The sequence below is a fragment of the Vulpes vulpes genome, chromosome 4, assembly GCF_048418805.1.
Source record: "Vulpes vulpes isolate BD-2025 chromosome 4, VulVul3, whole genome shotgun sequence".
Taxonomy (NCBI): domain Eukaryota; kingdom Metazoa; phylum Chordata; class Mammalia; order Carnivora; family Canidae; genus Vulpes; species Vulpes vulpes.
In genome coordinates this window covers 93,848,493-93,873,778 of record NC_132783.1, presented here as the reverse complement: position 1 = coordinate 93,873,778, position 25,286 = coordinate 93,848,493, and positions in this window count along the sequence as shown.

Genomic DNA, 25,286 nt, shown 5'->3' with positions numbered 1-25,286 from the left:
TGCCCTGGGGTGCGCTCGGCAGGGTGCTCGCTCCCCTCGCAGGGCTACGGCCGGCACCCCAGCAGGGGTGGAAGCCACGAGCAGAGGAGGCATGTGAGTGCAAGGCCAGGAAACAAGGAATTTGGTCAGAAAAGGGAGAAAGAGTGGACACAGCAATGGGAGATGGGTGGATGGGGTGGGGGGAGGAACTGGGTGTAAGGAGGTAGGGTGGAGCAGAAACCAGAAAGGAAGGATCAATAGAGGGAATGGCAAGAGCGGGACGGCCGCCCAGAGGGAAGCCCCAGAAGGCGTGGGCACCAGGGGTGCACGGGAGGGGCCGGTGGGGCCAGGCCAGAGCAGTGGTTGGCCCTGAGGGCCGTGAGTGCAGCCTGAGCAGCTGAGAAGCTTCCCTGAGGGGAAGGAAGGACGCTATGGGGAGAGCAGAGCCTCTGGTTCTGGGTGATAAGCCAAGGGCAAGCGCAGGGGCAGTCATACTGCTGCCCGGTGAGGAGCTGGAGTCCAGCGGGGGGACCATCACCCCAACGGTGCTGCCTCGGTAGTGACTCAGCTCAGTGTGGACCCCCCAGCGTCCTGCCCCTGGGACATGGACCCCTGAGGACTCACTCCCAGGACAGCTCTGCTGCTGCCACCCAGCCGCGTGGGTGTGCAGAGATTCGAGAACCAGCCTCCGTCACTGGGAGACACCCCGCAGTCTGATGCAAGGCACTGTGGTCTCTGGGGGATGCTGCGGGGTCCCTGCCTTCCCAGGGCAAGGGCCATCTCGGGGCAGCCCCGGTCACCCCACTAGCCCAGCAATAGGGAAGATGCCACCAGCGCACCCGCGGTGAATGTGAGACGAGATACGATGCAGCTTTGGAGAAACAGCACAGGCAGGTGAAGCTCCCCTGAAAGGATAGATTCTCATCATTCTTTTCCTGCTTAAAGGCTGATAATTTCTGTCCCCTAAACTAGAACTGCCCCCATCAGATCCCACTGACTGTGCTGCAGGGGTGTTACGGACCTTGTCTAGTCTAATTTGCATGACAGCTTGGACTTGAAAAAAATGTGAAGTGTCAGGGCACGTGGAGGCCCCGTGGGTTTAAGCGTCTGACTCTTGGTGTCGGCTCAGGTCATGATCCCGGGGTCTTGGGATCGAGCCCTGAGTGGCGCTCTGTGCTGAGTGTGCAGCCTGCTTGGGGTTCTCTCCCTCCTCGTCCCCTGCCCTACCCCCTGAAGTCTGTGTGCACGCACACACTTTCTGAAAAACAAGTACAAAACTGTGAGGTGGCTTACATGTACTTTTATTTGGACATTTATGTTTACCCAAATAAAAAGATACATAAGAACTCTAGTAGAGAAATTAGTTTGCAAGCTCTCTTTCTTTTTTCTTTTTTTTAAGATTTTATTTATATATTCATGAGAGACACAGAGAGAGGCAGAGACACAGGCAGAGGGAGAAGCAGGCTCATGCAGGGAGCCCGACGCAGAACTTGAACTCGGGACCCCAGGATCATTCCCTGGGCCACAGGTGGCGCTAAACCGCTGAGCCACTGGGGCTGCCCCAAACTCTCTTTCTCATTCAAACACCCACTTGAGTGGAACATCCTGATAACCACATGCAAAAGGATGAATTTGGACCCAGACTTAAAACATGTACAAAAACTAATTAAAAATCAATGAATGGGCTGACTCTAAGAACTAAAGCTTATTTACATTCTTAGAAAATAACATAGGGAAAAATCACCAAACTCTTAGATTTGGCAAAGGATTCTTTGAAATGGCATCAAAAGCATAAGCCAAGGGCAGCCCAGGTGGCTCAGCGGTTTAGTGCCGCCTGCAGCCCAGGGCGTGATCCTGGAGACCCGGGATCGAGTCCCACGTCGGGCTCCCTGCGTGGAGCCTGCTTCTCCCTCCACCTATGTCTCTGCCTCTCTCTCTCTCTCTCTCTCTCTGTGTGTATCTCTCATTAATAAATAAATAAAAATCTTAAAAAAAAAGCATAAGCCAAAAAATTGGGTTAATTGGACTTCATTAAAACTTTAAAACTTTTCTGTATCAAGGGACATAAATCAAGAATGTGAAAGGACAACCTATGGAAGAAAATATTCACAAAGTATTTATCTGAAAAAGGTCTAGTATGGAAATATACGAAGAACTCGTACAATGAAATAATTTTAAAAATGACAAATACCCACCATTTGCTTCGACGTGGATGGAACTGGAGGGTATTATGCTGAGTGAAGTAAGTCAATCAGAGAAGGACAAACATTATATGGTCTCATTCATTTGGGGAATATAAATAATAGTGAAAGGGAATATAAGGGAAGGGAGAAGAAGTGTGTGGGAAATATCAGAAAGGGAGACAGAATATGAAGACTCCTAACTCTGGGAAATGAACCAGGGGTGGTGGAAGGGGAGGAGGGCGGGGGGTGGGGTGACTGGGTGACGGGCACTGAGGGGGACACTTGACGGGAAAGCACTGGGTATTATTCTGTAAGTTGGCAAATTGAACACCAATAAAAAATAAATTTATTATAAATAAATAAATAAATAAATAAATAAATAAATAAATAAATAATAACAATTTAAAAACAGACAAAGGAGCTGAGTAGACATTCTTCTGAGGTGGATATGCGAGCGGCCAATAATACATGGAAGGTATTTGACGTTGCTAGTCATTAAGGAAATGCAAATCAGAGCCACAATGAGACCCCACTTCACACCCGCTGGGTTGACTATAATCAAAAAGTCAGATGATCACGAGCGTTGGCAAGGATGTGGCGAGCTGGAACACCCATCGCGGCCGAGGGGGTGTTACATGGTGCAGCTGCCTCGGGGAACTCTGTGGCAGTGCCTCAAGGAGCGGAATGAGGGAATTACCATACAGCCCAGCAGTTCCACTCTCAGGCTCATCCTCAAGACAAACGGGAACATGTGTCCACACAGAACCTTGCACATGAAGGTTTGAAGCACCGTCATTCACAACAGCCGGACGGTGGGAACCACCTACACACTATAAACGGATAAAGTGAACAAATTATGGTTTATGCAGACCCTAGAATAGTACTCAGCCATAAAAAAGAAACGAAGCACCGATCCGCGGTACAACGGGGGTAAACCCCGTAGACAACTTGCTGAGTGAAGGAAACCAGACACAGAAGGTCACATGTCGTGCATTTCCGTTGTTATGATCCATCCAGAGCAGGGGATCTGCAGGGACGGAGAATGGATCAGACATTGCCAGGGGCCAGGAGGAGGGCGCGTGGAGAGCCATTACCAGCGAATATGGGGTGTTTTATGGGGTAATGAAAGACCTTCGAAGCTAGAGCAAGCAGATGGTCGTGGAGCATCAGAGCCACACAGAGCACTGCTGAACCGTATGCCTTGTTCATTGTGCAACACGACTTGAGTGTCACCTGTCAGCTGTGTGGACAGGAGCTACGTGGACGCAGAGAGGGCCAGGTGTGAACGGGGCCTTGTGATGCACATCCCCACCTGCTCGCTGCTTTCGTGGCTGGAGACAGGTGGCCTCGGGCTGCGGGGGAAGGTCAAGGCAGGTCCTGGCCCCTGTGTCCAGGCTCCCTGCCCCACATCGAGGAGGGCGTTCTTACCCTCCCTTACATTAACCCTTTGTTGCCTCCTTCCCAAGATTAAACATATTCTCTTAATTAATGTCCAGTTCCCTAGTGGCCATCCTCTGGCCCCCCTGAAATTTTAGATCAGAACGTGGCTCTGAGATCACCTCATCATTCCAGCAGTGAGGAAATGAGGCCTAGAAGGAGAAAGGAGTCAGTAACAAAAGCACGATTAGAACCATGTGTTTTGCCATCCGGGTCATTTCATATTCATGGACACACAAGCCGTGGCTTTGAGGTAAAAAGTAAAAGGAAGTAAAAGTGCTGGAAGGAAGGAACGTGATTTCAGGACGATGTGGTGATAGGGAAGAGCGATGTCGGGGAAATATTTAAATCGGGAGGGGGGGGATGATGGCACACACAGGCATGCCCCATGTACCCCATCCCTGCTCATCAGGCTTGAGGGGAGGGAGGAAGGGGGCACAGTGAGGGACCCCGAACCCCTGAGTGCGAGCCCTAGGTGTGCAAGCTGGTACAGGCCTCGTAGCGGACAAGCTGCTCACACATTCCAGCGCCTCGACTCCCCTGGATGCCCAGGAAGGGGTGAGCCAGGGCCACGGCCGCTTGGACGGCGACCTCGAGCTCTGAGCCGGCCTCACCTGCTTGGTCCCGGGGCCGGAAGCCACACCGTGTCCTCAGGGAGAGGCAGACGAGCCTCGCTGTGGTCATTTCCTGCCCCCAGTCCCCCTCTGGCACCCCCGAGGGCATGAAGCGTGAAGCCACCCCACAGAGCCCGTACCTCCCTGTCCGGCCCAGAGCAGCCAGCTGGCCACCAAGGTGTCCCCGCATGCAGCCGGGGCCGGCGCTATTTGGAGATCCGGCTCCGTGAGGGGCTGCTGTGACAGCTTTGTCCTCTCAGACCCCTTTGATTTGTGACTCTCCCTTTGTGGCTCGTGGGGGACACTCCGGCCCTGCTGTTTCTGGGCTCCGGCATCCCCCGGGCTGGCCAGGCCGGGCCAGCCACGGAGCGGGAGGCCGGCGGAGGCGGGAGCGGCCCCGTGAGCGGAGGGGCCGGGGGCCTGGGCTGGCGGGCTCTGCTTCCAGGCAGCGGGGCCGACTGGGTGGTCGGGGAAGGATGCCCGGGGCCCGCTCACGGCGGCCGTGAATGGGCAGATCGCAAACGGCGGGCAGGACAAGGGCTGCCCTGCTGGGCCTGGGCCCCGGCCCAGAGCTCCAATGTCTGCAGGGGCGGGGCGGGGGGGGTCCAGGCTGCCCGGGACTCGCGGGGCCGCCAGCCCCTGGGAAAGAGGCTGGGCCTGGGGGCCCTGCCAACCAGAGAGACTCCAAGCCTGTCGGATGAGGGCTGTGGGCCGCTCGTGGCGCTTCGCTTCGGGCCGGCAGTGTTACTAGGCAGGAAGAGCATCAGGGCCAAGGACGCCTGGGTTCAAATCCCAGTTCCACTCCCAGCCGGGCTCTTCACCCCCACTCTCCCTGTGCGAGGGGCTGGGAGACCTACCTGGATGTGCTCAGCATTGTGTGCTTTGCCAGTGTGTGCACACACGCCTGCACACACACATGCATGCATGCACACGGCATGCGTGCCCCAGCTGCCTCCTTCCTCCCACCTGTAGGGTAGGGATGGCTGGTTCTCAGGTGCTCCCTGGCCAGGTGAGCACCACCCTCTTGGTTCCGTGAATCCTTCCTGACATTGTTGTGTTCCCAGGTCAACGAGGGCGGGTTTCCAGCCCCCGACACAGCTCACGCCTCACCCCCTCTGCTCACTGCTGACTCAGCTCCAGCTCAGCAGACACTTGAGTCAACGGGGCCTTGCTTGGCTGCTGAAAACACGTGGTTACAGGTGTTCCTTGTCACTAGAGCCCCGTGGCCGCCTGCAGAAGAGGGGAGAGCAAGCCCGGACGAAGGCTTGCCCAAGGGAAGACGGCCGGGTGCTGAGCAGCTCGCAGACCCCGCTGGACGCAGCACGCCCCCGGGGGCAGGGCTTGGCCCTCGCGCTTGTACCTGGGGAGGGACAGCACGAGCGCCAGCTCTCCTGACGCAGATGTCTGGGGGGCGGGAGGTGGCTGCACATCCGCCTGTGGGGCCATGTACTGACATGTGCACGCGGCGAGCTGAGGATAGGCCCCCATCCCGCTCCAGGCAGTTCGGGGTGTCTCCAAGGCCTCGCCCCACAGAGCCTCCGCGGTTGCATCTTGTTCTACTGTCTGGGCCACACGGCAGCACGACACACGCCGACACCCCGCGGCTTCCATGAGTCTTGTCATCCCCAGAAACCCCCACAAAGCAGCGGCCCACCTTTCCTCCCAGCGAATCCCTGTTCCCTTCTGCTATCGCTTGCAAAGGACAAATGTACCAGCTTCGAGCTGGAGGAGGAGGGAGCTGCTGCTGCAAGCCTTGCCCTAGGCCACCGCTCCAAGGACCCCCTTAAAGGCTCCAGTCCCCTTCCCCCAGGGCCGGGGCGCTCTCTGGGAGCCCTTACGCCCCACACCCCACCCCGCTCTGGCAGCTTTGATCTTGTGACTCTCAGCTTTTCCACCGAAATTCAGAGGGCAATAATAGTAAGCGTGTGCTTGTAAAGCGCTGGGAGCTCAGAGGAGAAAAGGTGTCAGACGAGTGTGAAATGTTATTATTGGCGCAGGCCGGAGATGGGAATGGAAAATCACCAGCAGATAGTGGGAACTCAGAGGAAGCCATTTGTCAGCTCCCCCCCGCCCCGAGAAATGGAGCCTCCCCTCCGCAGCCAGGCTCTCCCCGGTCAGCCGGTCAGCCGGAGCGGACGGAGGGCAGATAGGTGAGCCCAGGGGCCACTTGCCGCTTCCTGACCTCAACGCGACTGAACTCACGTGGCTCAGCCATGGCTTAGCCTGAACACCTACTCTACCGCTTGTGGGGCGGGGGGAGACCGCCACCGGTCCCAGGCCCCGGAGCAGCCGCTTCAATCAGAGAAGAAGCCTCCCGGAGGAAGGGCCACTCACCTACGTCGGATGAACCATCCAGTCTTTAAACAGGCAGATGACACAAGTCAGCAACACGAGGGCCATAAGGGCAGACAGGCAGATGGTACAATAGGCTCGGTGGCCATGCAGATACTTCGGTGAACAAAACAAACTTTTAAAAATCCTCATTAGCACCCTCACAAATTCAGGAAGACGGTACAGCCATAACGTGGTCTGGAAACAAGACATCTTCTTGGGCACTTTAAATGTGTGCCAGCGTGCCCCATCCCGTCATCAGCAGATGAACCCAAGGATAAATTCAAGGAAAACTGGAAGAACAGACAAGCAGGACAAGGAACCCCATATTAGAATGGCCATATATCCTATTAGGGTGAATGGAAAAAGGGGCACCCGGTGGCTCAGTGGTTGAGCGTTTGCCTTGGGCTCAGGTCATGACCCCGGGTCCTGGGGTGGAGCCCCCGCCGGGCTCCCTGCTCAGCGGAGAGCCTGCTTCTCCCTCCGCCTCTCTCTCTCTCTCTGCTCTTGCTCGTGTGCTCTCTCTCTTGCTCACTCTCTCAGATAGATAAATAAAATATTTTTTTAAAGATGAATAAAAAAACGCCATATAACATTTTAAAAACATGAAGGATAAAGAGAAAATCACGAGCACGGAGAGAGAAAACAGAAACGCCTATTAATGACTAAAAATCCGGGCAGCCCGGGTGGCTCAGTGGTTTAGCCCAGGGTGTGATCCTGGAGACCCGGGATTGAGTCCCACATCAGGCTCCCTGCATGGAGCCTGCTTCTCCCTCTGCCTGGGTCTCTGCCTCTCTCTCTGTGTGTCTCTATGAATAAATAAATAAAATATTTTTAAAAAAATGACTAAAAATCCAACTGGCGTCTCATTAGCAGAGATTGTTGGAAACGCGGCAGATTTTCACACACACCATGTTCCTGGGTGGGAAGACGTAATAAGGTACCGATCCTCCCCCAGTCAACCCAAATGTTGGACTGTTGTCCCTGACTCCTGGCGGCTGACGCGTGTGAATGGACAACTGAGGACTCCTGCCGTCAACGCCGAATCGGACACCAGTACAGCCCGGAATCCGGGGCAGTTGGGGACTCCTTGCAGCGGCGGAGGCGGTGGTGACAGGTACTGGGAGTAGTGGGTGCGACGGTGCGGGAGCGGCTGAGAGCGAGGTGGTGGAAAGTGGTAACGGGGGCCTGGCAGCACCAAGGCCCCGGGCCAAGTGCAGGCGATGGGAGCAGAACCGAGGAACAGCCCGTTGGCGGCCGGCCTCCTGGAGCAAGGGCACGAGGGCCCCAGACGGTCCCCACAGTACCCCATTGCCCCCCAGTCCCATTTTGCCATGTTCTTGGTTCCCTGGCCTCCCTCTAATCTGACTTCTTTTTCCCAACACTTGTTTTCAAACCCCCCATCCTTTCACTAAGATGCCTGGTATCCTTCTAGTGAATGTCTTTGCTGCTTAAGTTAGAGAAAGTTGGTTTCTCTTGGTCGCTACCAAGAACATAGACTTGGTTTTCTAATCTTGAGTCAAAGACAGGCTTGTGTAAGCAAGACATGAAACCAGAAATATTATTTTGAAAATAAAGGACTAACTAAAAAGTGCACAAAAATCTAAAACAATCCAATAGACAAAGGAAGGGACACGTTGTTAAGTGCACATCATAGAGGAGGGAAGGCTGATAAACATGTAAGAGGATCAATTTCCTTAATAACCAAATAACTGCAGATTAAAACAACAAAATATGGTTTTTGCCCTTCAGTTTAGCAAAGAATATAAATGGCACATAATATTGAAGGTGTAACAGTTGGGAAGTCGGGCTCCCTTGCAGGGCATTGGGGAAAACCAAGTATGGCTTTTTTTTTGTTTGTTTACAAGTATGGCTTTGATTGGAAAGTGAGTGGCATCTCTCAGGACTTGAAGTGGGAATTTCCTCTACTCAGAAATGTTAATTCTAAGTATTTATCCTATAGAAATGCTTGAACAAAACACAGAGATGTTAATAGCTGGATTATGGACAAGAGACAAAAACTGTAGACAACCTAAATATCCCCAAGAGGGGCATGGTTAGACAAAATATGGAAAACACAGAAGGAATTCAAATGCGTTAATAATATATACTGATCTAGAACTTTCCTTGGTTTATTCAGTGAAAAAAAAAAAAGAAAAAGCAATTGCAAACATTCCATACAGTATGTATATACTCTACACAATAAGACTCAATTTCTCGTCAAAACAAGAATCATATTTTACTCCTACGCCTTCGTAACAAGTAATATTATAAGATGAGCATGTTTTACTTTTTGCAGATTTCCAATAATCTCTGTTAATGAAACACCAGTCGGATTTTTAGTCATTTATAGGTGTTTCTGTTTTCTCTCTCCGTGCTCGTGATTTTCTCTTTATCCTTCATGTTTTAAAATATTATACAGTGTTTTTTTATTCATCTTTAAAAAAAAAAGATTTTATCTACCTGAGAGAGAGAGTGAGCAGAAAGGAACGGAAGTCATCAGGAATATCCTCTTAGGGGTGAATCACCAGGAGTGCGTCAACATTGTCCTGCGTCAAGGGGAACCTGCCGGCTGCTAGGCAGGCACGGGTCAGACCTTCCGCTGTGTCCCAGGCCTTCATGCCGGGGAATGTGGAAGCCGCTGATGGGGTGCCTGGTTTTATCCTATGGCCTCAGAAAAATTGCTTTTTTTTTTTTTTTTGAAAAATTCCTTTTGAGTCTAGGTCAAGCTAATGGGGAAAACCCTGAAAAGAGTAATGGTTACCTCGTTAAGAACCGCCCCAGCCCCGAATGTGCGTCAGAGGAGTGAAACTAACTGGAAAGAGGGCCCCCGTGCAGTGGACGGAACCATGGACAGCTGAGATGTGTGCTTGACCCCGTAGCACAATATGTGGCGCCCGCAGCACATCCTGATGGAACGTCACTGGGGGGCTGCCTTTATTTTGCAACCTGACGTCTCCTTGATTTACAAAGCCAAAGTAAATGACAGGCGGGGCCAATAAAAATTCTTCAGAGCTTTAGCCTCGCTTACCATTCCATTTTGTAGAGATGAAAAGACGTGCACGCCCGTAACAGGACCAAGTGGATGAAGCTCATGAACCGCGCACGATTGGGGCATCCGTGCACCCGCGTCGCAGCACTGCTGCCGTCGGAAGGGGACGTCCACCCCAGGCATGTCCTGAGGCAGGAGCACAGCTCCATCTGGGGGAGGCCCGAATGGGATGAACATTTTGTCCGGGTGGCCGGTGGAACTGGCTTGTGCAGGGGCTGGCTTCCTGAAAAGGGGCCGACAGCTCCTGTTCCCAGTGGGTAGCTTTGCCTCTCAGAAGAATCTGCAGAAGGCAGTGTCATGAAGCAATGGTCTAGCTCTTCCCTGATTTCCCCGGGGACGCTCACACAAGGCCGGAGAGGAAATAACCCTCGAGTCGATGCAGTAGGTTTGGGTGTGACATGGGTGTGGGTTCAAATTCCACCTCTGAGGATCTTCAGGTAAGTCACTTCTCTGAGCCTTGTTTTCCTCTTCTACCAAGTGGGTGCGTTACCATCTTTTCCACGGGACTGGGGTAGCCCCTAAATGGCACGGGTATTCAGCTTGCAGGGCCACAAACTGGGGGCTCGGTGAACAGAAACTCATTGCTTCGGCTTCCCCAGAGGAGGCCTGAGCCAGACAGAGGCCCTTGGCTTGACCTCAGGAGACTAGAACGTCAAGATCAAGGAGGCAGCAGGTTGGGCTCCTTCTGAAGGAATGACATGTGACGTCCTGTGGCTTTTGGTGCGTTGTTCTCCATCTTTGACAGCGTCGGCTTGCAGACAACCCCACTCCTCAGTTTCATTTTCCTTTAGGGTTTTCTCTCTCTGTGTGTATCTGTCTCCAGACTTCTCTCTTATGAGAACAGCATATCGGATTAGTGGCCCAAAGCTTCCTCTGAACTAATTACATCTGATATTTCCAGACGGATAAGGTCACATTCTTTGCTCCTAAGGGTTAGGACGTCAATATATGAATTTTTGAGGGACACAATTCAACTCATAACGAGGGATAGATGCAAAACGACCGGCCTATCGTATTTCCTCTTGCTCTCATCTGCGAGTAAAGGGGCGATAAACTCAGGAAAGAGGCCGTCGTGTGAGGTGGCGTCTCCAGCCGGGGTGATACCCACTCCGCTCTGCTCCTGTCCTGTGTGTGTCCCCCTCAGTGAAGCCGTCCTGGTGGCTCCTTGGCGGGCAGTGCCTCCAACCCCAGCCCCAGGGGCTCCTGTCCGCTGTCATCTGCTGGTAGACCAAGGCCTTGCTGACACAGCTTGTTTAGGAACATGTGTCCCTGTGGCCTCATCATGTCCCCATCCTGCAGTGCCGAAAGCCAAGATCTGCCATAGCAGCCAGGGTCTGGCAGGTTTGAGTGAGGGTTTGAAGGATACGTGAATGGTCCAGCAGTTTCCATAACCAGTGAAAGCTGTTCAAATGGCTGCTCCCTTGGCGTCCCTCCCCAGAACCCCCCTCCGTCACAGGCAAAGAGAGCCTGTCCTTCTGGGCACCGGCTCAGGAGCCCACTGGCCAAGCCACCAAGCACACGGCACAGATGATGATCCAAAGTTAAAGCTCTCCGCTGCTCACAAAGGACATAAAGACAAGAGTGCACAGAATGGGGTCCGCAGGTAACCCCGGTTTCCCTGGGCAATAGCAATGGGCCATCAGCAGCCTTCACAGGCAGTCGTGGGAGAGAACCTACACTCAAAGGCCAGCGGTTAAGCCCGGGCTCCCCGTCCACTGCCGGTGCGTCTCCAAACCAGAGAGCCTCCGGGTCCGAGCTGTACCCATTGGGTTGGGGAGACGCCCTTTGCCGTAAGGACTGAGCAGGAAAAAGGTAAAGGGTGGTGAAGAGCGTGGCTTGAGGCAAGTCTTCACTTTGCAGGGGCATTTCTGCATCAGGCAGGCCTCACGGCTCATGCTCGGCCTTTGCCCGCCAGGACTGGGAGGAACATGCATGAGGCCGCCCGCTGCGTGGCCTGTGGCTCAGCATCTACCTCCATCGGGTGGCCTGGGCCGCAAATGAAGCCGCGGCCTCGAGCAACAGCACTGGTTCCTGCACAAACCCTGTCTACGGCTTCGTCCATGGGCCGAGGACATGGTCCGCGACAGCACTTGTGTGGGGTGGAGGCAAGGATGCCACGCTGCAGGGGCCCGGGGAGGCGGCACGCAGGACGCCCGGGAGAAAGCCCATTAGTGGGACGGAAAAGCAGGCTGTTGGGCCGCAGGGCTGCAGGGGGCGGGGGTGGGGGGGCTCCGAGCAACGCGCGAGCCTACGGCAACCCCAGAGAAAGCCCTTGGCAGGGTTCTCTGTGAAGGCTTGGAGTTTTGAGGGGAAGTTTTGGTTTGACTTAATCTGCTTGTATTTCTTTAAAACTTGGAATTTGTTCCCGATAAGTAGAGGATGGTGCCCCTGGGCACCACTGCTGTGAGCTAACAGGGAGTCAGGGCTGTGGGACACTGTCCTCCCCCCGTGAGGGCCCTCGCCCCCTGGTCACAGGGCGCATGCAGCTCTGGAAGCTCCACGCCAAGGCCCGGGCCCAGAGACAGTCTGCAAAACACAACCAAGAAGAAATGAGCCGAGATACATCGAGGAGCTTGTCGTGTTTTCTCTGGGCTTTGCTGCCAGGCCGCACACAGCAAGGGCTGGGAGTGTGAGCTGGATCTAAGAGTGGGCTGGGCTGTGGCCCCATGACCCCCCACGGCCCTATGGCCCCCAACAGCCCCACAAGCCCCCCATGCCCCCCCACGTGGCCCCCCACGTGGCCCCCCATGGCCCCCGATGGCCCTACAGGCCCCCCTATGGCCCCCCACGCGGTCCCCCACAGCCCCACATGGCCCCACAGGCCCCCTCACGGCCTCACTCAGCCCCATGGCCCCATGCAGCCCCATGCGGCCTCACACGGCCCCCCCACAGCCCCATGCAGCCCCACACGGCCCCCAAGGCCCCACGTGGCCCCCCACGGGCCCACGCGGCCCCACAGGCCCCCCACGGCCCCATGCGGCCCCCCATGGTCCCCCACGGCCCCCCATGGCCGCACAGCCCCCCACGGCCCCACGGCCCCACATAGCAATGGTGTCTGCAGACCTGCGTGCCCAGAGCAGGGGTGCCAGCAGCTCCTGAAAGGGCCAGCTCATCTGAGAGCTCCTCAGCTGTCCATACCATACTGTCAGAGGGAATTGCCACGCGGAGCTTGTCCCCAGGAGGGTAGACAGGTAGGAACCAAGCCTTGTGGAAACGGGGAGGAATGCAGGTCCATTGAAAAGAGTCGACGAGTGATGGAGTCATAGCAGTGAAGAAAGTTCTAGCCTCACTCTGCTGGTTCCTCTGGCTGGGCCGGTGGCCAGCAGGTGACCCTGGGACGCATGTGATGCCCCTCCATGAGGGAGGACGTGTTGGTCCGTTATGCCTTCCTTACTCCTAGGTACATGAAAGGGGCAGACCAGCGCCCAGTGCAGCAAGCGGCTCAGCGAGGCCGTAGGCTCTGTCCCTGGAGACACCGGAGTGGCTGCCGTGAGCCCAGAACGCTCTGCGCTGTTCCGTGAGGGCCCCCAACGCCCGGCTCAGAAGCGCACACACTCCTGAAGGGAGCCAGGCTGTCCCCGTGGTGCCCAGAGGGCCCAGCCACCACCTGCTTCTGGGATCCTAAGGGCTGGGCCCAGCGCCACCTCCCCGTGCGCATTTGCGGAGTTAAGAAGTTGCTTTGCAAACTTCTTCTCTCCTGAAAAATGCATCTTCCTTTGTAAAATTCGCTCTACGCATCCCTTCCCAGGCCCCAGTGACCTCGGGGTCCTGACCGTGCCCCTCAGGCCGCTGGAAGCTCCCAGACCAGACTCCCCTCCTTCCTGAGCCCAAACACAAAGGAAAATGAAAGCCAAGAGTGGAAAATGCAGGGCCTGGTGTGGATGGGGAGGCTGAGGCCATCGGAAGGGGACTCTCCAGGCAGGGCCAGCCACTGTGCCGGCCTGGGTGTGGCCGTGGCCGGCCCTGCCTGGACCTGGGCCAGGCCAGCCCGAGGCACGGGCTTCTGTTGGGGGGGACACGTGTGTTCCATGTTTGCAAATTGCACTTGCCTTCGGGGAATGGGAAAGATGAGTCAGACATAAGCCTTTGAACCTGGGACCCCTGGCTTGAACGTTGAAGAGACAGGAAGGCACCCGGGTTAGTCGCTCGGTTACTGTGGGGCCACGCAGGGAGGCAGTGCCTGTCACGTGTGTCGGCACTCCAGGCCTTTCCACGGCGCGTCCCGGACGGCAGGAGCAGTCGTCCAACACTCCGCAAGCACAGCCCAGGCCCTTCGAGGCTTCTGAAGACCACGGCTTCCCAGGGGTGTGGACAATGGGGGAGAACGGAGGGAATGGGGAAAGGCAGAGGGCCGGAGGGGCTTGGGGAGCACTTCCCGGTCAGACTCGGGCTGCTTGGCTGGCCCTGGACAGAGGGACAAGAGTTTAAGGAACAGAGGACTCTCCTCATCCCACCTGTCCACACAGGTGGGATCCTAAGGTTGACCTTTCCCACGGGGGACGAAGAACCCAGAGGTGTTCACGCTGTGACGTCACAGCCCCACCCTGGGAGCTGACTCTAGAGAATCGATCCCAGGTTTAAAAATTAAAATACCCAAAGATGGTCACCGCACTATTATTTACAAGAGCCAAAGCTGCAAATGGGTTAGTTAACCAACATGTTCTCAGCCACTAGTTAAAATATTTAGGGAACATTTGTTGAAAGAAAGAAAGAAAGAAAGAAAGAAAGAAAGAAAGAAAGAAAGAAAAAAGAAAGAGAAAGAAAGGGAAAGAGAGAAAGAAAGAAAGAAAGGAAAGAAAGAAAGAAAGAAAGAAAGAAAGAAAGAAAGAAAGAAAGAAAAAGAAAGGGAAAGAAAGAAAGAGAAAGAAAGAGAGAAAGAAAGAGAGAAAGAAAGAAAGAAGAAAGAAGAAAGAAAGAAAGAAAGAAAGAAAGGGAAAGAGAAAGATAGAAAGAAAGAAAGGGAAAGAAAGAAAGAAAGAAAGAAAGAAAGAGAGAGAGAAAGAAAGAAAGAAAGAAAGAAAGGGAAAGAGAGAAAGAGAGAAAGAAAGAAAGGAAAGAAAGAAAGGGAAAGAAAGGGAAAGAAAGAAAGAAAGAGAAGAAAGAGAGAAAGAGAAAGAAAGAAAGAAAGAAAGAAAGAAAAAAGGAAAAAAGAAAGAAAGAAAGAAAAGAAAGGCCATAATGTTATGAACGTGTACAATTCCATAATCGTAGCCGTATAAAAGGACAAAAACACAAACAGGAAAAGTCGAGGGTGGAATGCTATCAAACTCTGTAATAGGAAAGATAATTATTATTTTTTCTTTCTGGTATTTTCCAAAGTGCCTCCAACGGGTGGATGTGTCTGATAGTTATGTTGATGTTTTGCAGAGAAAGTCCAGGCTTAAAGCAAATGAGCAGCCCTGCCAGGCCTTTGCCCCATGAGCCGTAACAGAGAAGCTTCCACTCTGATGGGGTTTGATGGAACCTGAAGACTCGTAAACCACAGGAAGTCTCCTGAGGACAAAAGTACTAGTCCCGCAGTGTGGCTGTTGGCCAGAGCGCCCCCAGCCCCCCCAGCCCCCCCCCCCGCCCCGTCAGGAGTCTCCACAAGGCCCCAGAGGAGCCCGACCATCCTTGGGGGGAGGCTCAGCCCCCGTGTGGCTGCAGGTGGGGGGCCGGCTACCGACCCGGGGGACTGTGGACACAGCCCCTGCTGGGTGGACCCAGGTGGTAGGCTTAGGGGTGCCCTCACCCCCAACCCCACGTCCGTCCCCTCGTGCTGGTGGTCACAGAGGGAACGATCTCCTCGCTCTTCCCGCGGGTGTGGCCCAGGCCAGAGAGACCCGCTGCCAGGTATGTCCCAGAGCCCCCGAATGCTGTGTTGGGGCAGTGACACCGTGACTGTTGCACGGCAGGACTTGGCTCGCTCCTTTGGTTCCTTCACCACCGCTGTTATCTTCCTGTTGTCCCCACTAAAGGAGGATGTTTTTGTCCTTCCCTTGGGTGTGTTTCTGGACCCGCAGGCTTGTGCAAGAATAATATCGCCGTCCCCAAAGAGCATCCGTCTGTCTCTTAAGGGATTGGGAGCCATCAGCACAGTGATTAGCTATAAAACCCCCTGCCGATCACCTCCCCCCCACGCCCCCCTCCCCCGAGGCCTCATTTCCAAGGAGGACAGTTGGAGATTTGGCAGAGGGATGCGCCCCACAGGCCACAGATCTCTGGAGCCACAGTCTGGCGGCAGCTTCATGCTGCACCCTGGCTTCCCTCACGGGGGGCCGCTGGAGCTTGGGGCGAGGCGGGTCCAAGATGCACCCTCCCGTCGGCACCCTGGGAGCCGAGGGCCAACGTCCCCGTGAATGGGATCAAGCAGGAAGACGACCCAGGGAGCAGCCCTGGAGCTCCTATGTCACCTGTGGATGGTGAAGTCCTTCTAGAACCACCGGGCTCTGCGGAGCTCAGAGAGCCCCACTCCCGCCCTGTAAGTTCTGTCATGGGCTGCCAGCCAGGGGACCGCCTACTCCTTCCTTCCCTCCACGTAAAGGGGGCTCCTGGGGGCGCTCAGCTGTTGAGCACCTGCCTTCAGCCCAGGGCGTGACCCCGAGGTCCTGGGATCGAGTCCCGTATCCGGCTCCTTGCATGGAGCCTGCTGCTCCCTCTGCCTGTGTCTCTGCCTCTCTCTCTGGGTCTCTCATGAATAAATAAATACAATCTTTAAAAAAAAAGACACATAAAGGAAGGACACCCATTCCTCCTTCCTGCTCCGCAATCTCAGACCCATGGGTCCCGTGTAGAAACAAGCCCACCTGCTGCCTGAAACCTCCCGAGGGCCCCAGAGTTCAGGTGGTGGGTCTGGGACCCGACTCTGCCCCGAGTAAGGGGGTAGATGACTGGGAGGGACACCGCAGGTGCAGCCGCTCGGGCGGGGGGGTGGGGCACGGATCACGGTGCGGGGACAGCTGTCCCTGGTGGTGCTGAGAGTCTGGAGTGCGAGTCCCCTCTGCTAGGGAAGGAGCCTCGAGGGAGTGCCCACCATCCTGCTGCCGGGGGAAGGGGCAGCGTTACCATTGCCTTCTCACCACTGGGAGCTGAGGCTCTGAAAGGGAGGGACCTGGTCAGGCGACGCAGGCAGCGTGTGGTAGGGTCAGACCCGAACCCAGACCCCAACCCAGACCCCAACCCAGACCCGAACCGGGAGGCCTGGTCTTCAGTCCCATCCTGCCTTCCCGCCTCTGCCTCCAGAGCTGACCTGGCTGCGGTGCCATCGCCCCCATGTTGGGGAGAAAACTGCGAGCTGTTGGCGTCAGTCGTAGGGGGAGGCCAAGGCCACCAGAATTCCAGTCACTCCCCACTTACTCAGGGGCAGGACCCCTGCTTGTCCTGAGGCTCCGGGGGACGGACCCCTGCTTGTCCTGAGGCCCTGGGGCCCTGGGGTGCTGGAGCAACCTGGCTGGATGGCTTGTGGCTATGCAGCCCCCCAGCCCCAGGCTCCCAGGACCCTGCCCTCTGCCTGCCCGAGGTATGCGGCAAATGAATTCCTGCAAGCTACCTCCGAGACTAAGGCTGCTCTGCAGCACAGGCCTGACTGACTTTAAATAAAAAGAAAAACAGAAGCCCCCCGACCCCCACTCCTGTACCTTCCCCACCTCCACCTGGCTCAGTGCAGGCCTTTCAGGAGCAAATGGAAGCCAGTGCCTCGGCAGGGCCAGTGCCCCCGTTCCTTGTTCCCCAGCTCGAGGTGGGGGGGTGCTTCCGGGGCCAGGAGGTAAGCGATGCACAGGAGGTTGAAGCTGAGGCCGGGGGTGAGTGGAGCCGAGAAGGGAGAGCAGTCAGCCGGACCGGGAAGGCCTGAGCGGGGGTCGCACTCAGGTGGGCTGGCCCCAGAAGTGAGCTACGCGCGGGGACCCCAGGCAGCCAGGGGGCCGACAGGGCGCAGGTGTCCCTGGGACTCTAACGTGCAAGGGGTTCCAGCACCGGCCTCCACCCACAGCACCGCCTGCCTGGGCCAGGACAGACGCCCTCACCGCAGGGGCTGCGCTGGCTCCACAGGCAGGCTTGGAGGTTGGGGGCTCGCCATTAGGGTCAGGAACAGGAGGGTTACAGAGCTCATCTCTGGCCATAGCGGGTTCTGGTGGGGCAGGAGCTTGTTCACGCCCTGGAACCTGACCAATCAAAGGCGGGAAGCGGGACTAGAAGAAGGGCCACGGGGAAAGGAGGAAACGTCGAGAAGAAATCAGGGAGGACCCAGGAGACCGATGTTCTGAGTCCATCTGGACGAGAGAGCGCCGACTGGGAGAAACGTCCTCCAGCCCAACGTGCACTTGCAAAGGTGCGAGCAGCCAGGGGGCCGATGAACCCCTACGTAGGCAAACATAGCTAATGGGACTCGGCCAGTAAAACACATCTGGATTCTTTAAGTCATGCCATAGCCACAACCAAGCCTGGTCCCCCACGGGCTGACTGGTGTCCGGGACACAGGAGGTATGGGACGGCCATGACCTTCCGCGTCTCCACTGCATTTTCCATACTTTCATGCAAGACATGGCTCCACCACCCGGTCGCAGCCAGGTAACTCCACCTGCAGGTCTCTCAAGATTGCTCCCAGGTTGGCCACGAGCCCCATCTGAGTCCTCCACCACGATTCTCCAGTGGGGCTGCTCGGGAGCCATGGCTTTCCTCACCGGCCACAAGCTGCGGAGGAGACCGCAGCCCTCCCACCCACCCCCACTATTCTGACGGGACAGAATGAGCGGCTATGTGAAAACGTCCGCGCCGGGCGCTGGCGAACTACAGCCCACAGGCCAGATCCGGGCCATCATTTATTTATACAAATAAAGTTTTATTGGCACACGGCCCTGCTCATTCATTTATATATTGTCTGTGACGCTCTCACGGGCAGAGCACATCACGTGGCCCACAAAGCCTAAAATGTTTACCACCTGGAGCCTTATGGAGAAAACAATGTGCCTACCTGTGTGCAGGTGGTAACCAGAATGTTAGCAGGGTCACCTTACACGGAGTTCTCGTTTTTTTTTTTTTTTTTTTTTTTTTTTACAATAGCCAAATAGTAATTGTATAACCAGTTAACATTAAGGCTGTTTTTATTTTAGATCGGAAGGAATGAAGGATGGGAGGATGGGAGGATGGGAGGATGGGACGGAGGGAGGGAGGGGGGTGCTAGCAACATGGGCGTCTGGGGCTTTTTCCCAAAGCCTGGCCGCACTGTTCTGCGCTGTCTGGTTATCTGAGCCGTCAACCCCTCCTTCCCAGCTGTGCTAGCTTGACTCTGGTTCCCGTCAGTCCCCAGGAAGCAGGACGAGCAACCCTTCTAGAACCAGAGGAAACCACCCACATGCGCGGAGCTGATAAACTCCCTCCCTTACTCTTCCTCCTTCCTGCCTACCGCTCAGGGGCTCAGAGGAGAGGCAAGGAGCTGTGAGTGACTGTGGAAGTCACCCCAGGCCTCTGGGTCCCCCTCCCCTCCCGCAGCCCCACAGCAAAGAGCACCTCCGTAGGACAGGCTCTCAGCACCGCTGTCTCCCCAGGAGCCCCCAGGGTACGAAGTCAGGCCAGGTGCAGGAGGCTTATGGGGCAAGCCCCATTCTGAAGGTCAAGAAGGGGCCTGAGAGGCTCGGGGGGACTCAGGAGGGCTTCAGGGGCGACGTGGAACTTGACCCTGGACGTCGAAGGTGGGAGAAGATTGCACAGGCAGGTCTGGAATATGGGGACGTGTTAGGCCAAGGGAAGTCTTGCTCGGGAGAGTGGAGGGCATAAGACGAGTGAGAAGAAAACCAGGGGGCCTAGAGGGCGTGGAGGAGAGTTGGGGGGACTAGCCTGACAGGGCCTCTTACACCAGGGGCGAGGGGAGCAAGTAAGGCTTCATAAACAGGAGAGTCACGGGGTCAACTCTGACACGAGGAGGAGGGGAGTGGGAAGGGTAAGGCCAGAGGGGACCCTGAGATCATGCCTGGAGCCAAAGAGCAAGAGTCAGAGGCTCGAGGAGCCCCAGGCGCCCCAGGCCCTCGCCTTCTTGGAAAGGGCTTTCGCCTGATTAAGGCAGGCCCACTTGGGGTGATCTCCCCCCTCAGTGATCTCAGCGTCAAGTGATTTAGGGCCCTGGCTCACTACAGAAATCCCTTTAGCTGTGCCATATAGGGAAGCCAACCACGGGAATTGCGTGCACCACCCTGAGAGCCTAGGGTGCCTCAAGGGGTGAGGTTATGAAAGGCAAGCCCACATGCGGTGCCGTGGTCCCCGCCGGGTGCTGGCTGCGGTCAGGGGTAGGACAGGGCGTGGGGCCCGAGCGGGCCAGCCACGGAGCCACACAGGTGGCAGGTCGCTCCACCCGGCGAGACGTGTTTCACGAGCGGAAGGGGCGTCTCTTCCTGCAGAGCCGAGGCCGGGCGTCCCCGTTAGTCGACTTCACGAGTGTGACCTGAGGTGGCAGCATTCTGTGCAGCCACCCAGGGCCCAGGACGAGCTGGCCTCCAGGGCAGCAGGCTCGTGGGGTGCCGGGAGCCCTGGAGAACGGGGCGTGACGTGGGCAGCAGGTCCCTGGGGGGCAGGGGCCGTAGCATTCGGGGTCCTGGGGGCCCTGACGCCGCCCCAGCAGCCCCTGTGCCCTGCTCCCTGCCAGGCCCCCTCCCTGGGAGCCGCTCCCAGGATCTTGCTTGGTCTCGGGTCCCGGGAGACCTCAAAAGAGGGAGGTCCAAAGGGTATGAAGGTGAGCGGGGCTCAGGACCCCTGATGCTCCTCCTCCTCCTCCCCTGTTACACATTCTAGATCCTTCTCTGCTCAGCTGGCACCTCTGCTGGGCTCCCCCGTGGAGACCACCGTGCCCATGTCACGCTGTGAGCCCTGCCTGCCGTTGGAGCTGGGCAGGGAGCCCCGGGAGCTGGGCACCCAGCACAGCCTCTGTGCCCTGAGACAGCACAGGACCGTCTGTGAAGGGTGGTGCCTCCCGTCCGTCCCCACGGGCCCCCAGGAGGGACTGGGAAGGGAAGGGAAGCCTGCGATGCGGCCCTGTGGAGAAGCCCCCCCCCCCCCCGCCCCTGGAAGGGGTTTGTGTCCTTGTCCGCCTCTGTGCGGTCCTGTGGGGACCGGTCTCGGGAAGCATTGTCCTTCATGTTCACCCGGCTGATACTGACCTTTGCCCTTCCTTTTGGGGCATGATACTGATTTTGATTTTTTTAATCTGGCCAGAGCAGGAGTGAGGGCATGAGCTCAAGCCTCCACCTGCCGTCCCCACCACCGGGTCCTTTGCCCACAGATTAAGAAACCAGCGTGGAGATTGTGGCAGCCCCCAGGGATGCTCAGCGCAACCGCGGCTCGAGGTTTGGGTGGGTGGCTGCTGCACGCGACTGTGGGCCCAGTGAGCTGGGCTGGGCCAGGCCCTGTCAGACTCATCGTTCACCATGGCGATTTGTCACTGGTACGTCATTGAGCACACGCCCTTCACATCCAAGAGCCAACCGGCGAGCATGTGAGCCCATCTAGTGGGGCCCTTGCCGGGTGTAAGTCCTGTAGCACGGGACAGTGCTTCTGTACTGAGAGGCACTCCCCTATCCAACCTACATCCCCCTCCTTGGTGCAGCGCCCTCCAGGACCCGGTCCCAAGCATGTTCTGCTGCTGCATGGTGACCCTGTCCTAAAACACTGCAGTCTACAGTACCTTTCCCTGTTGGTGGTCACAGCCCTCCACTGGCTGAGCTTCATGGTGACCTGACCCCAGTATTCACCCAGCAGCCAGGAAGGGACGTATGGGGAGGTTGCAAAAGGGGCACCTGTTATATCTGCATCTTCCTCAAGCAAGTGTGGGCCCAGAGCATGCAAGCAGGTGTAGAGTTTTAAGGGTTTCCAGTGCATCGACCAAGACGCCCCAGTCCCAGTCTCAGGGTCCCACTTCTTCTCAACCAGGACCCTGACTTTGGCATGACAGACTTGCTGGGATTGAAAATCCAACCATCACTTGAGTCTGCTACCTTCATGTTTAAGTCCTGAGCTGGATCCTCAACGGCACCAGCTGCAAGGGGTTCTTTACATGCTGCCGGGAAGGCTCTCTGATTTACACACTTTGGCTTAAATGAGCGATTGATCGCCCTGGACAGTCCGTGATCTATCTCCCCTGAATCCGCTTCACACAGCAGGGGCCAACCATTTCCATTGTCTTTACGATGATAACTTTCCCTGAACCCTCAATATCTGAGCTATTGACCCTCAAGGGTTCAGTGCTCCGCATGCCAAGGGCCATCTGGACTCTAGCTACCCCCGTGGGGGGGGGGGGTCCTCAGGCCACGGGGCAGTGGACGACTCAGCCCCGGAGGCCACTTTCGAGCCCGCGGTTTCACATCTCTCCTGCACGAGCCATCACAGGCCCCGGGTCTCAGGAAGCAGAACCCACGACCACAACGTGTATGCAGACGTTTACGGGAATGTACTCGTGGAAACCGGGATTCATCGGACGGGGAAGATGAACGTGGTGCGGCCGTGATGGGGCCCCCGGAAGAGCCCATGGCAGGTCCTGGAGCCAAGGAGCCTTTAGAGCTGTCCTGCTCTGGGGCTAGCTCAGGCCTTCAGTCCTCCAGGGCCCAGTGGCTACATGAGACCATCCCGAGGGGGCACAGCGTGGGTGAGGTGGCTCCTGGGGGCGTTCTCAGCCGCGAGCCTGCAGCAGGCCGCCACCCTGACAGCTGGGGAATGAGCGCTGGGTCGCGCGGGGGTGCTGGGTGCTGGGTGCTGGGTGCTGGGGCACCGCGTGACTGCAGGGAAGCGCTACCAGAAGAGGCTGGCAGTTGTATTGGGAGAATGCGGGTCCTTCTGAATCCAGAGCACAAGAGAACCGGTGGGGACAGAGACTGGAGAGGTCCAGGGGGACGGAGCAGGGGCAGTCGTCCGGGCCACAGGCTCGGACACCAGGACAGGATGGAAGGCTCTGTCCCTCCTGCACAGGCTCTAAGAAGGCCAGTTTGGGGTTGTAAGCAACAGGCAGCCCCGAAGGGCTCCTAAGGAGCGAGTGTCTCTGGCTGGTGCCCTGCGGAGTCTCCTAACCGCCCTAGCTCTGGCCAAGGCACCACAGCCCCCTCCCCCGGGCGGCCCCGCAGGCCAGCACTCCCCACAGGGCCGCATTCATGCGTCAGTTCTAAATAGTCCCACTGTTCAGCCCTGACGAGAAGGAGCACCAATTCCCATGTTTGCTCAGAGAGCACCATATTTCATCAGACTGGAGCCCAGGCCGGCTCAGATTACTGACCGAGACAATGTTCTGTAATCCTGGTTTATTCACATGTCACGGGTATTTTAGCAAAACAGAAATGAATGGCCCGAGCCACCCTAGGAAGTCACGGGAGGGTTGGGTTCCCGCCTGGGGAAGCCGAGCTTTCTCCTGCCACAGCTCTCGGAGGGGCTGACTTTGATGCTCCGAGCTTTCCCCGACTTTGAGAAAGAGAATATGGGCCGAGGAGGAGTCGCAAAGTGGGTAGTTATTTCCCTATAAAAGGTTAGCTCCGCGGATGGATTTTGCCAGAGCAAAAATAAAATCTGTCATTGATTATAAAGTCCTTTGTGCTTGTTATTTCGCAGATTTATTACGCTCGGGCCCGGCGGCCTGGGGAGGCCCCGGGGATTCTTGTCTCGAGCGCCCCTGCAAACCCTTCAGCTGCTTTTTCACAGCTCATACCCCAAATGGGAACGGGGACCCGCTCGCAGCTCTTTTGTCCTTGAGGGCCAGGAGTTTTGGAAGTCTGGGTGAAGGGCTGCCCGTCATCCCCCCGGTCTGCGGACAGGGACCCAGAGACGCCACCAGTAGAGGTCTAGGACTTCTTAACTGTGGAAATATTCTCTATTCTCCTTCCTTTCCTTTTCTCCTTAGCTCTTGGCTCTGTGCACCGAGAAATGCATTTCCTCCGCAGAGCAAGGCGGGCCGGAACCTCCCACCCAAATCTCCCCGAGTCTGGGTCCACTTTATACAGGCTGCGATCTCTTGGGAACACACAGGAAGCCAAAAGAGTAGTAACGAGGATCAGGGCGACTTACTACCACCTCACGCTAAACCCATACTAATGCCCTCCGGAGCATCGTTCTCCTGTCCCCATTTTAGAGTCGAAGAAACTGAGGCCCAGGGAGCTCAAGCAGCTCGATGAGGGCTGCAGAGCTATGTAGTGGTGAAAATGGGCACACAGACCCAGTCCCAGGGGACTGCAAAGGGTCCCACAGACTCTCACTTCCAAGCACTGGACTGGAAGCAGGGCTTAGGGGTCAGCTCTCGTGCAAACGCAGGGGCTGCTAGGGCTCTGAAGAGGCGACGGGGCAGGCGGCAGACCTAGTGCGCGCGAAATCGGACTCTCGCCCCAGCTCACTGGGCGATACCGTGGAACAGTGGCTCAGAGCATTTTCACTGGGTGTTTATTTGGGGGGAGGTTCGGAGGAGACCCAACGAGCTTGCTTCCCGGCACCGTCCGAGTGTGGGGCTTCCTGCCTCCCGAGCTTCTGCACTTCTTCCTCAGGGTTTTCCGAGCATGAGGATACCAGAGGGCACGGCAGGGAGAACCGGAGGACAAAGGGCCCCCACACAACCTCTCACCTCCCTGGAGGGGGCTGTCTCATCCCAGCTGGCAAGCCCAAGACCCCAGTGCTTCTGATAAGAATAGTGTACGCGACTCCCAGGGCCCCGATCCTTCTAGGAGGAAACGGTCGGAAATCCCAGCTCTCGGGACTTGAATCCACAGTCCGCCATCCCAACTCTTACTCTGAGCTGCAGCCTGAGCTATTAAAAACAAAACATTCTCATTGGCAAGCTCTACAATTAGCCTCGTTTCCACGCTAGAAACACTGTTCTGCATGAGCTGAATTGCACAGCAATTGTTTCTTGTCTCGGCGATGCCGTTTGCAGGCCGTGCTGAGAGCCAGCGAGGATGTGACCCGGTGGTAATCTGAATTGCTTCACCAAACACATTTTTATCCCATCATCTCGGCTACATGAAAGGGGGCCATAGTGCTCCAGTGTTCAAGACTTTACAGTCCCGCTGTTCAGCAATAAAATGAGGCAAGAAATATTAGCCGTCCCTGGCTGATGCCTTAATTCTTTCCCAACAATTCAGGGAATCTGTACCCTACAGGTTTTAGGGCTGGCTAAAGCCTGACCCTCAGGCTGGCTTGAATGGAGGGGGAATGAGTTAAGGAGAGCAAGAAGGCTTTAATGGACACAGATCCCGAATAGCCCAGCTTGTCCCGGCCTCCTGCAGACTAACCCTCCTTTTCACAGGCCTCGATTGTGTATGGCCCCAGCAGAGACAAAACTACCCATGAGCAGAGGTTACCCCCAGCCGGTACAGGTCAGAGGCATTCTGGGGGAGAAGGGGAGAGGAGGGAAGAGGGGAAGTGAGGGGCACATGGAGCAGGAGGGGCGGGGGTGGGGGAGGCAGCCGTAAAAGTCGGTGTGGATCACTTCTAAGGACAGATCCACCGAGTCTGACTGTGACGTGATCATCTCACCTCCAGGCAAGCAGTTTAGGAAGTTCTTCTGCAGAACAAACGGGAGCTAGTTGGATGCCACGTGAGACAATTATCAAAGTAAATAAAACGCTTCTCTGTAGTTCTCCAAAAGCTACAGGCCTGAGGTTCAGGGGCTTTCCATAGGAGAGCCTCTAGTACCATAGTCGCTGTGAGGTTTAAGAAGAATTACAAACAGGCCGCGTTTGACAACACCGACGGAAG